Raw genomic sequence first — 12,503 nt, 5'->3', positions numbered from 1 at the left:
AAAAACGTTATTTGTTTTTCTCTTGTGGATTTTAATATTTATTTTCTTTCATAACATTATAGAAGAAATAACTACAACAATAACTGACATTCTCCACAGATTACATTTTCCAGCATTTTTAAAGGAGCATAGAAAATTAGATCCATTAAAATCTTGATAAAAATACAATGAGCATATTTTAATGTTTCCATGTTGAAGCTGGGAAACTACTTTGAAATGTCTGAGCTTTTCATGTCATTTGGGAACATGTTGAGCAGCTCTTCCAATTTTTTATGCCCTGAGTGTCAATGTCTGCAGACAGATTAAACCTGATAAAAAGACTTCAATGTTGGGGTGTTTCCCTTACTTTCTTCTTATTTTCACCTTTTCCTTATGGCATCTATCTCTTTTTGCTATCATTCCATGTATTTGTCTATAACTATATGTAGACACCTATTCCACCATTGTGCTAGTAAACTTTTGGTTAATTTACTTCCCTCATTTTTACAATTAAACTGCTAGTAGCAGTCCTGAAAGAAATCTTTGGGAACTGTCCTCTTCATTTAATTTTACAACTGTAAAAGTACCTAATCAACTGCAAGTACCTAATCAATTGAGACATTAAGAGTTTGGAGGAAGACAGTATTTTGCTGTACAGGTTTGTGACAGTACTGGGTTTGGGTTGGAAGAGGCTAGGATGCTGTACAAGACTGTCTTTGCAACGCACTCAGCCTGTCTGTGTGTATCGACCTATGCATCCTGCTATTGCAGCAGCACTGTACTGAAACTTTTGCACAAAAGAAATTTTGTTTGTTTGTTTGTTGGTTTGTTTCCCCGTAGATCCTGGAGTATGCTACCTGGTGAGCCCTGAAATTCAGTTTCACATGCAGGTTGACTGTCACTATTATGCAAATTAAAACAAACAAACAAACCTCTTTTATTAAGTATTCAAAAGCAGGGTAGGTGAGATTTGTCCCTGAGGTTGAGACACCTATATTTTTTTCTTGACTAGGTTCTTCCCTGGCTGTAACCTTACACCTTAGTCTCATTCCAGTTCCGCACATGTAGATGCCTAATGACAGTTGAAATGCCCAGGTATTCCTTATAACCTACAGCTGCTACTCCAGAAGTATAAAAGTCTGCTCCAGCTCCTTTGTTCCATCTTTGAGCACAGTGAGGATAGCACCGTACGGATGTTTCTGATGCCTTAAGTGTGTTTCAAATGACACTAGGCACGGGAATGTGGGTAACACAACCATGTACACAGAGCTGACACATAGACCCCTACGCTGCTGGAAACCGACATGTGACTCAGTTCCCTCAACATAAGAGTTTCAGATCATTTCAAAGGAGTTGTCTGAGTTTTCCATATAAACCTATTCCAGCACTCAGGAGACTCATACTTGTTGAGTGAGACTTGAAATATCTAAGAATACATATAAAATAAACCACTAGACACTTTTATTTTTTTATTTTTTTTAAGGAAACTAAACTGTATCCAGAGCATATTTTTTTCATCAGTCCCTTTGATCGGACCTGGAATCCACAGTCTCTTTTATTAGCTCCACACATTTTCCTTTCAGTCTGTAAGATAGTTCTTTCAACTTGGTTTAAATCAAATTGTATCCCTTGTTTCTGACCCATCCATATTTGTTTTGGTCAGACCTGCAAAGTGTGCTCAGTGTTTTCCTCGTGGCAATGCAACACTTGCCACAGTTGGCACTGTCTGGTTTGCCAGACATGTCAAAGGGTCCACACGATGCAGTTACTAAAAGTCTTTCTATCAGCTTGTCTGGATTTTGAATAAAGGCATATCATAAGGCAGGATGGAAAGTGAAACAAACATAGCCTGCCATTAATTAAGTTTGCTTAAAACTAATGTCTTTTTTAATATTGGTTATTTTTGACACAATCCTTTTGTACAGATGTTGTTGTCTGCAGCGGTTAGCACCAAGCCAAGTCTCAGATGCTTTTCAAGGTTTCTTCCAGCACCATGAGATTCATCAGGTCACCCTTTATCCTATTTAGTTGTTAATAGCTCATTGTGATTCGCAGTCCTGTTGTCAGATATGAGGGGTGATAAAGGGGCTGTGAGCAGAAGAATGCTATTTTTCATCACTTGTGTTGTTTAGCAAACGTGTTGCAACACAAGGCTGAAGAGTTCAGCATCCAAACCCCAAAGCACTCGCACTTCTAACCTCTTTCTTCTGCCTCTCATCTCCTTCAGAAACAGAAGGAGGTAGCTTCCAAGGTCAGCATGTCCCCTTTTATTCAGATACTCTTTGGAAAGAGAAAGAGGGAGAAACACACATTCATTTTGATCTGTGAATTCCAAGTTTAAAAAGACTCTGATGAAAAACTTTCCCCCCTTTTGAAAACCTCATTTCTAACATACCTCAAGAACAGCCAGATCTGATAGGGAATATCATTCAGAATTCTTTCATGTAGCTCATTTCCTAATCTCTTTGCTCCATCACTGGAAGGTTAATAGGAAAAACAACTAATGGGCATATTGCTGCAATCAAGCAAAAATCCCAGCTCTGTTTACATGGTTACACAGCTTTTATTTAAAGATGGCAAACAGCTGGTTTCCTGAACAGAAAGAGGTAGTTTCATCTACTACCTTGTGTGGCAGTGCCCGAGACCAACACTGAGACGAGGGCTATGTCAAGTAAGGTGCTGCAGAGATTCACTGGAAGAAGCTCCAGAGAACTGATAATCAAAGTGAACAACAACATTTTTTGTGCAAGAGAGACATGAGAGCTTATGGCTGAGTTTCCTATGAGCAAAGAGATGTATGTTTTTTAAATGTCTCCATCCAAGCTACAACCCGAAGCCTCCTTTATAATCTGTGAAAAGAAATAGGCCCTTTGAAATTACTTTCCTGAAAGCTGTGCCCTCACCACAGATCAATCTTCTGCCAGCAAGTCAAAGGAGTGGCTCCTTCTCCTCTACCCAGAACCACTGAGAAAGGTCTGGGGTGCTGTGTACAGTGCTGGGCTCCTCAGGACATGAGAGGCATGGAAACAGTAGAAACAGTCCAACAGAGTCCATGAAGGTAATTAGGAGATTGGAGCATCTTGGGGGAGCTGGGTTTGTTTAGCTTGCAGAAGAGAAAGTTCAGAAGGATCTTACCAATGTTTATAAACACTTGATGTGGGAGGAGTAAAGAAGATGGAGTCAGGGTCTTCTCAGCAATGCCTCATGACAGCAAGAGACAATGGGCATAAATCACAATACTGGAAATTCTGTTTAAACACAGGAAAACACTTTTTTTTTTTTTTTTTTTTTGGATTTTCTGGGTGGTTGAACACTGGAACAGGTTGCCCAGAGAGACTGTGGAGTCACCATCCCTAGAGGTATTCAGAAGCGGACTGGACATGACCCTGACCGAACTGTTCCAGTTGGGTTGGGCTAGATAATCTCCAGAGGTCCCTGACAACCTCAACAATTTTGGAAAACTGCACTGAGGAATCCAGACCCATAAACAGAAGAGCAGAGCCTAGCTCAGGCTCACGTGAAAGATGTAATGCAAACAATAGGATGTAGAGCAACATAAAAAAATTTAGCAGGTCTGTGATGCTGATCATTAACAGTGCCAAATTCTCACCCGGTGTGAAAACCTGTGCTGTCTGTTCGATAGCAGAAAAGATTTCACAGCGTGCTGCATGGACCAGGCTCCAGAGTACAGCATCTTTCCTTGCAACAAGGAAGTGTTTATTTGTAACATCAAAGAACATGTATTCCATAGATCAAGGGAAAGAAATAAAAATATATAGATGGTTTTTAAAAGAGCAAAAGCTAAAACAATTAACTGCACCTTATCTCACCCTGAAGGTAAGAAGACAATTCCTGGACAAAAGCAAAAGAAGAGGAAATTCCAAAGCAAGAGGGAGGGGGAAGCCCTTGACAAAGAAAATGCTGAGTTACTGGTACTCACAAAGTCTTGGGACAAAAGGGAAGATCTATGTTCTACTCCCTTATACAACTGTTGCTGAGTTTCAGCATTCCAGTTTTTACTTTGGATGAAGTTGATTTTTTATGGCCTCACAGCTGTTATGAGGTTTTAAACAAGAGCAAACAGGTATAAAATATCCCCCAGGCCACAAAGACAGATCTAGGTACACACTTTGCCAAGGTATCAATAACAGCAGAAAATTAGGCCCATAAATGTGAAACATCTCATCCAAATTGTGCTGAAATCAATGAGAAAGAATTTCTTGGACTCTGAAAAGGTTTAGTCTGCTTGCAGAGGTGGCTGTTAAAACAGATCATCCCCAAATTTCACCGTGACCACAGGAGGCACCAGAGAGAACTGTAAATATAATTTATCACCATCCCATGTACATAACCAGGAGCAAGCATGCTCCAGCATGAAAAATAAAACAAACAAATAAATAAAATGTACTGCTTATTGATCTCTTTCTCTTGGTCTAATCTTGAGGTTGAATAAACTTCAGTGATGAGACTCTGACCATGTAAAATGAGCGTCAAACAGGAGTGTCAAAGGCTGGGCAGAACAATAGCCATTTTTATCAGTCACTGTTATTTCTTTGTATACACACCACAAAATAATGGAGAAGCAGTCTCAAGAATTTAGTCTCAGGAGCCAGGACTTAGAAGTGTTTAGGAAGTCAATCAGTATTGACTCCCTCAAAGTACTGGCTATGAATGAGCACCCCCCTCCCCCTCCCCCATTTTTTTTCTCCATCAGACTTACCCTAAAATATTTTTGTCCTTGTTTTACTTCTGCAATACAAACACTTAAGCTAAAAAGAATGTGATGAATTGTAGAAACTATTTGTCAATGTTAAGGTGATTTGCAAAACACGACCCAATCTTCCAGACATTACTAACTCTGTTTTGCTTTGTTTTGTTGTTCTTTTTGCAGGTGAGTCTTGACTGAGTAACCCAGAACTGTTAAGCTAATTGGTAACATTCACTTGTATATACAGATCTATACAGATACACACCCATGCGTGCCTGGGTGAAAGCCCATACCAGCATTTTGTTCTTATGTAAGACACAATTAATTTTCTCATCTAGTTTCAGTGTGGTTTTCTGTATTTATATCAGTATTAAATGTAATTTATTAAGTTTACAGCCTTGACAGTGTGAATACATTGCCATTTATTAGGCACTGGCAAGGCATTAAAACATCTGTTTTATAAGAAACACGGTATTTTTCTGGAGCTTTTGTTCCATTAGATGGAATTACTTTGGGAAATTCTCCAGAGAGAAAGCTCTGGCTCAACATCATCCAGCCACATTCTTGCCAGATTCATAGGTGCAAACTTGGCATCAGCAGCAGGGGGAGTTATGGGATTGCTCTTTTCCTATACCCTACTGAAATGTCCAGATGACTGAGGAGAAAGAAGGAAAGAGAGGGAGAGAAGCACAGAACAGAAATTGGGAGACAATGGGGTTCCATCATTCTTAGCATGCACACCCTGCATGTGTTTTAGGGCCAGCAAAAACCATCTTGTGTCAATCTAACAGGAGCTGTATGCGACATGTCTCAAGTACTCATTCCTGAAGCATGAACTGATGCCTTCCAGCAGAAGTACAGAACAAGTACAGCTAGAAAGTGTGAGTGTAACAAAAGAAGCATCTGTACATGTGAATACTCTTAGCGAAGCTCAATTATGGGATCAAAGTCTGTAAATTAGATTTATCAGATCTGTAGAAGGAGCAAATACAGTACTCTTACACAGACCTTTAATTGCAGAATCATGGGAAAGTTTATATTGGAAGAGATCTCTTGTGGTATCTCATCCAGCAGTTTTTTCAAAGGATAACTTCTTTTTGGGGTGAACTTTAAGGCTAGAATAAAACTGCTCAATTTTGAAAATGCACAAGGATGGAGGTAGCACAGTGCCTTTATGGAATTATGGGAAGGACAATGCAGCCATAAAACCTGTACCAAAGGTGATAACGACACCAGCAGTCTTGGGACTACAGCAGTTTCCAAGTGGCAATGTGAAAAAAAAGTACAGATTATCATTGAACCAATGTCAAATAAAATACTTCCGGTCAGATCAGTAAATCCAAGTGAAACATTCCAGTTTCAAGCAATGCTGAAATATTTCATTTTCAGTTAAAAAAGTAAAAAAAAAAAAAAGTTGAAGGAAAACATTTTGACAGATGCATTTCCATTTAGTTAAAGAAAGAGGAACTAGTCTTCTCATCCTAATTTAAAATGAAAAACATATCTTGCAATATTAGAACAAAAATTATAGCTATTGTTCAGTATAAAGAAAGTGTCGGGCCAATGTGAATTAGGAGGTCAGCAAAGTAGGTTATAGTGGATCTTCGGGACCTTGAAATCTGTGCAGCCATGCACATTTAGATATATACACCACTGCATACAAATAACCATCTTTCTGCCTAAAACTTGGGGGTGGAATTGGATAGACTCCATTTAAACAAATCTCTAAATCAAGTGTACACTGTTTCCCAAGGGTAACTTGTTCATTTCAAATAATTGCACAAACAGAAGCAAAAGCTCCCTTAAAAATAATACATCAGTCCTTGGATTGTTCTTGAACCTCAGTTATGCTGATGTTTACTATTGCATGGTGGAAATGTAGTCTTTCAGCTTCAGCAGTCTGCTTTCTGTAATATTTCAAAGGTTCTGGCTGTGATTTCATATTTCTTGCCACTGTTTGCTGGTTTCGTGTCCCTTCAGAGCAGAGCAAGCAAGAATATCCCTAGGAGTCAACAGCTGTCTTGGACATCCACGAAGGATTTACAAGAAAATTGAGCTGAGAGTGACTGCAGGAGGCAGCATTTTTTTTCTGATGAATGTTTAAGTCATTGGTGGATGGGCACTATGTCTGATGACAGAGTTCCTGAAGCCTAGTCTGAGGAAATGGGGGATCTTGTGCCCTTTCTGTTGCCACTACTTTTAAAGTCACTATGAAGACTCTGAACACCTGCCAAAAATCAAAACATGCAAAGGAGTTACAATTCAGAAAAAAGTTTAAAGCTAAGGTGTTGAGCTAACACTGTCCTCATTTGCTCGGTCTTCGGTGCTGCAGAAAAATACTTTAAGTCAGGTTTTGGGGGACTGCTGATAAACATCACGTCCACAAGTCAGAGCATTCTGTGTGTGAAAATGGATTGAAGTTGGTATTACCTCTTGATAAGGCCAGCCTGTTTCTGCCAAACTAAACTAGCCTAAGGGCCGCTCTAGTTCATGCAAGGAGTATGACTATAAGGAGTCCAAACTGCAGCCAGGTGCTGGCTTCTTGCCCCTCACAGTTCAACAGGGAATTAGAAAGAGGTGAAGAAAGAACAGAGACAGAATTCAACAATATGCCACAGTCTAAGAGCCATCAAGAAAGCGAGAGAGAGAGGAACTCACACCTGGCAAAGCTGTACTATTGACTGCAAGAACTGGGGCCAGCACAAGAGGCAATAGTTGTAGATAACATTTTATTTTATTTTATTATTATTATTGTTATTGTTATTATTGTTATTGTTATTATTATTATTTTACAATGAGCATTTAAAGGAGTTTTCCATTCTGGTTTAGTCTATTTCAATTGCAAGATAAAAATGGCTATTCAAACTTTCAGAGCTGAGCATCAATTACTGTGAAATTTCTAAATGCAAGGTATTGCGTAAAATACAAGCAGCAGTCCTATGACATTCTTTAAGCTTACTCACCGAAGGAAGTCATTAGCTCCAACAATCTCAGTCAACAGAGGAAGGAAGGGTTGCGTCTCATGATGGAAGAGTAATTTCTTTTAAAATAGAGAGGCCAGAAGATAGCTTCGAAGAATGATGCCTAGCATAACTTGCCAACAAAAGTAAAGGAGGGTGCAGAATGGTACCAACTGCCTCAAGATATATGTTATTTTGGAAAACAAATGGATGATGGGACTCTGCAGTGTAAAAAAAAGCCTCATGGTAGAAGTTTTAAGCTAATGTGTGGTCTACTCCACCCTTGATACTTTGGTTATCCCAACAAGTAGTCAGGGAGTAAAGGGTATTTTTAGAGATGCATTTGTCAAGCTTCCAGTGGAAACAGACACTCAAAGTCATGGCTGGAGGCAAAATTTCATAGTGTATGGATGGGCTTCATCTATGTTTCCTTAGCAATCCAGTATCCAAGTTAGCCTCCTAAATGACTAAGTGATAGTAAAAACATCCTGAAGAATATTTCTCAAGGACTCAAGCAGTATTCCACAACTTATCAACAGTTTAGAAGACTTTTACTCTAGTCCCACAACATTCAGTGGCCAAAACATTTAATCTCTGGTACTCTGCTTCCTTCCTTCCTTCCTTCCTTCCTTCCTTCCTTCCTTCCTTCCTTCCTTCCTTCCTTCCTTCCTTCCTTCCTTCCTTCCTTCCTTCCTTCCTTCCTTCCTTCCTTCTTTCTTTCTTTCTTTCTTTCTTTCTTTCTTTCTTTCTTTCTTTCTTTCTTTCTTTCTTTCTTTCTTTCTTTCTTTCTTTCTTTCTTTCTTTCTTTCTTTCTTTCTTTCTTTCTTTCTTTCTTTCTTTCTTTCTTTCTTTCTTTCTTTCTTTCTTTCTTTCTTTCTTTCTTTCTTTCTTTCTTTCTTTCTTTCTTTCTTTCTTTCTTTCTTTCTTTCTTTCTTTCTTTCTTTCTTTCTTTCTTTCTTTCTTTCTTTCTTTTCTTTCTTTTCTTTCTTTCTTTCTTTCTTTCTTTCTTTTCTTTCTTTCTTTTCTTTCTTTTCTTTCTTTTCCCTTTTTCTTTCCCCTATCATTAGTTTATCCACATTTAATTGGTGGGACTGTTTCTCCCTGGATATGGCAGGGAAAAGTCCAAACGCCAATCCAAAGCCAAAGAAATACAGCACCAGAAATCCCAGACTCACCCTTACCTTTACAGGTAACATACCAAGATTGAAGTTTAGTCATCCCCTCGCACAGCATATCTGTTTAGGCAACTGTTCAGATGTACCTAACTTTGTGTGCTGTCTAGGTCTCAGATGCTTCCTAGATTTTGCACTTAGATTATTTAGAAAAAGTATTTTTCAATAGTTTATGAAGGAGATAAACCCTCACTGAAAAAAAATCTTGGCCATTCATCTCTAAATCCATTGCCTGTGGTATCCATAAAAAATCAATGGCAAGACAGGTATGGAACTACCTCTCAAAATACAATCCTTTCTTCCTTTCTGTTCCTGCCCCTTTCCCTCTTTCCCTCAGACTCTCCCAACTCTCCTTTCACCCCTCCTCCCCCCATGAAATTGGATTTAATCTCCTATTATTTCATTACATTATTCAAAATACCTTATAGGATAAATTTGTGTGGACCCAAGTCACAGCTCTCATCTACCAGTAAGCAAAATATAATTCTCTGACAAGGCAGGTAGTAAGGTGGTCTCTTACACAATGTGTCTTTAAAGCCGTTTTTTATCTTTTAAAGAGCTACATGTCACTATGGGAGGAGACCTGGGAAAGTCTACCAAGTGAATATCAGGGTGAGGGGAAAAGGATATGTGTGGGTACCCTGTTGTGTCCACACCAGGCCAAGGATAAGGAATCTGTCTCAACAACCACACCAGATCGCCCTTAGTTCAAGCAGTAGGAGCCAGTCTGTTTGCAGCTGGAAAAGCAAAGTGCCATCAACAACATTTACATAGTTCACACACACCCCTGGCCTGATTAGGTGTGAAACAGGGACGGGAAATTACTTTTAAGTGTCCAGCATTCTTGGCTCCAACTAGAGCCATCCCAGGCATTTTCATCTGTGCGTAATATGTAGCTCCACAGAAAGAGGTCAAACAGAAAGGAAGTTCTTTAGTGCTATGGGGTCATCTCTAACTTGGGGTTTCACTCTGGAGCTTTCTTTCTACAGCGTGAAAATGCTGAAGGGATTCTGGAAAAGGGGTATTAAAAGCTCCAGGGAAACAGCCCTGTAAAGTGCATATTCAAACTGTGTTTCACTTTTGTTTCTCTTATTTCTGTTGTTGTCTTACACCCACACACCTGACCTTACTAGATCTTTTGTCTCCTAATGTTAAGACTTAGTAAGGGAGAGGGAAGGGAGCAAGTCTGGGTCTTCCTACCACCTGTGAATCAGAATAAAATGGGCTATAGAGGGAGCCTACTAATGAAACACACTTCAGACATGGCCAGGAAATTCAAACCATTCAAGAGAACTCCTAGGCTGTTGTGTGTCAGTGTGTGAGTATGTTATTTTTGGAAGAAGGTAGGGTTGCTTTCGTAGTTGCTGAGATATAGTAAGGTCTTCAGCAGGCACAAACCAGCACCCTCTTGTGAGATGCAGATGTCACAGGTCCCCTACCTGCAGTCAGGGTGATGTACAGAGTCACAGAGAGCTACAGCACATGAGGAAACTGTTCATTTGATTTCAGCCTTTTTCCTACCAACAAAAAAAAAATAAATAGTAAAATAGGCCTTATGGTCTGTTTGTATTGATGTGCAGAACTAAGTCCTCATGCTGTTGGCATCCAAGCCTGGGAGTTTAACATTATCTGGATAGCAACAAAATCATTCCTGTAATGACTTGTCTGCTATCACATGTTTCTCCATGTGCTCCATGTCCTTGCCAGGAGGAGCAAATCCTGCCCAAGCTGAGCTCCACCACAGGATGCTTTGGAACAGGAACAGGATCCATAAACCTTGCCCTCATACAGCAGTAATGTACCAGGCTCCAGTAGCTGCCCACAAATATCTTTTAACCATAGTATAAGTCAAAGAAAGGTATGTTTTATGCCTTCTGGAAAAGAAGTTGCCCAGGCAGTCATTGCAGGTGTGGTAAAATGGTAGGGGGAAATATTTGGCTGGGCTGAGTCAACAGGGGCTCCATAAACATGGGGCCCTAAGGATGACCCTGTGCTTGTTGTGAGCTGCATGGCTGTGTGCCACGTAGACATAATCTCTTTCAAGAAAAAATAAAATAAAATAAAATAAAATAAAATAAAATAAAATAAAATAAAATAAAATAAAATAAAATAAAATAAAATAAAATAAAATAAAATAAAATAAAATAAATCTATGTAACAATTACTGGTAAGATAAACCCAATATTTCTCACCTGTACTGTCCTTTTTAAAGAGTGATGTTCATCCAGGGATGCTCCACAAGTATAACTGGGAGTGGACTAAGATCACTGGTTCGCCATGACATGAACTAATAGAGAGCCTAAAGTCTGGCACATAACATAATACACTGCTGAACTAACATAATACACTGCTGAACTTGTGTGATCCTTCTTACTGAACTCATACCACATGTAATCCAGGCAAAGTGAAATATGAGATCAGAGCAGTTGTCTGCTACACCCCAGTGAGCAGGAGTGGGGTGGCTTCAAATCCTAGAAATGATTTTCTTAAAGACTTCAAGCCTGACAGAGCTAGCCTTCAGGCAGTGCTATAAAGGGAAGATTACATGCACACACACACATATAGGAGATTTATTTTTATTTTCAGGGATAAAGAGTAAGTCATTCAACCATCTATCCAGTGACTGTGGTTGCAGAGGGAAGAGCCAAAAAGCACTGGAAAGCAGATTTATCCTGTGTTACTGAAGGTAGGTTGGACTGGTTGGAGAAAGCTTAGTCCCCTATTAGCACAAGGGATGACTGCTGGTATGTTACCTCCCTGTGTGATGGTCTGACTGTTTTCCAAAGCTAATGCCAATGGGAACACCGAGAGAAAGGTATTTCAGTCCCGTGATGCTCATTGCCTCAGCTTGGATTAACTGCAGCAGGTAGAGGGCTAGATATGGAAACTCTGGACGAAGGATCTACCTCCCATCTAGTTTCTCTGCTTTTGCACACAGTTCTTTATAAACCATTTTCTAACACACACATCAGTCCACTTGCAGTGGTCTGTAGTGGTGAGACATTCTTCTGTCAGCAGGTAGACTACCCCAAACCTCACCATTTACATGGTTTAATAATGGCTATTCGCTGCTGGCCATGGAACATGGAAATAGACCTCTGGGCTGGTTTCACTTGGCTATGGGTCTCTGTTTAGGAATCATTTTAATTTTATTAAGGAAAAAGACAAAAATCTCAATTTTAAAAGAGTTTTGGCTTTTGAAAACCACAATTTGTTGTCAACAGTAAAAAAAAATAAAAATAAAAAATGTTTCTGGTTAAAAGTGAAAATATTTTCCTAAAAGTATCTCTCAAAAGCCATTCATTTGATTTTAAGTTTTAAAGGAAAAAAAAAAAAAAAAAAAAGTTAAGAGGCCCTTATGGGCCTGGTTGTGTGAGAATCATGACTGTGTTGTGCTTCAATTCAGTGTACTAAGAAGGCAGCGTTAAGTGTATCAACTCCAACCAGATGTCCATCAGCACAGTAACTGGTTTCGGTTCATGGTCCATATGACTCTTCAGGAAACTGTATGAGAAAACTTGAAGCATGGAATGATCACAGTCCATGGGCTTCTGACAAGAAATAGCTTTCCAGAAGTACAGAACAGTTGGGGGAAATCCTAAAAGGCACTTGATTTAATATAAAACTGGCTCTAATCCATTTGGAACAGAAAAGTCCAAAGTACGTGGGCAATTGCTTCATGGA

This window comes from Anas platyrhynchos, chromosome 2 (genome assembly GCF_047663525.1).
Source record: "Anas platyrhynchos isolate ZD024472 breed Pekin duck chromosome 2, IASCAAS_PekinDuck_T2T, whole genome shotgun sequence".
Classification (NCBI taxonomy): Eukaryota; Metazoa; Chordata; class Aves; order Anseriformes; family Anatidae; genus Anas; species Anas platyrhynchos.
Note: the sequence above shows the minus strand (reverse complement) of the source record.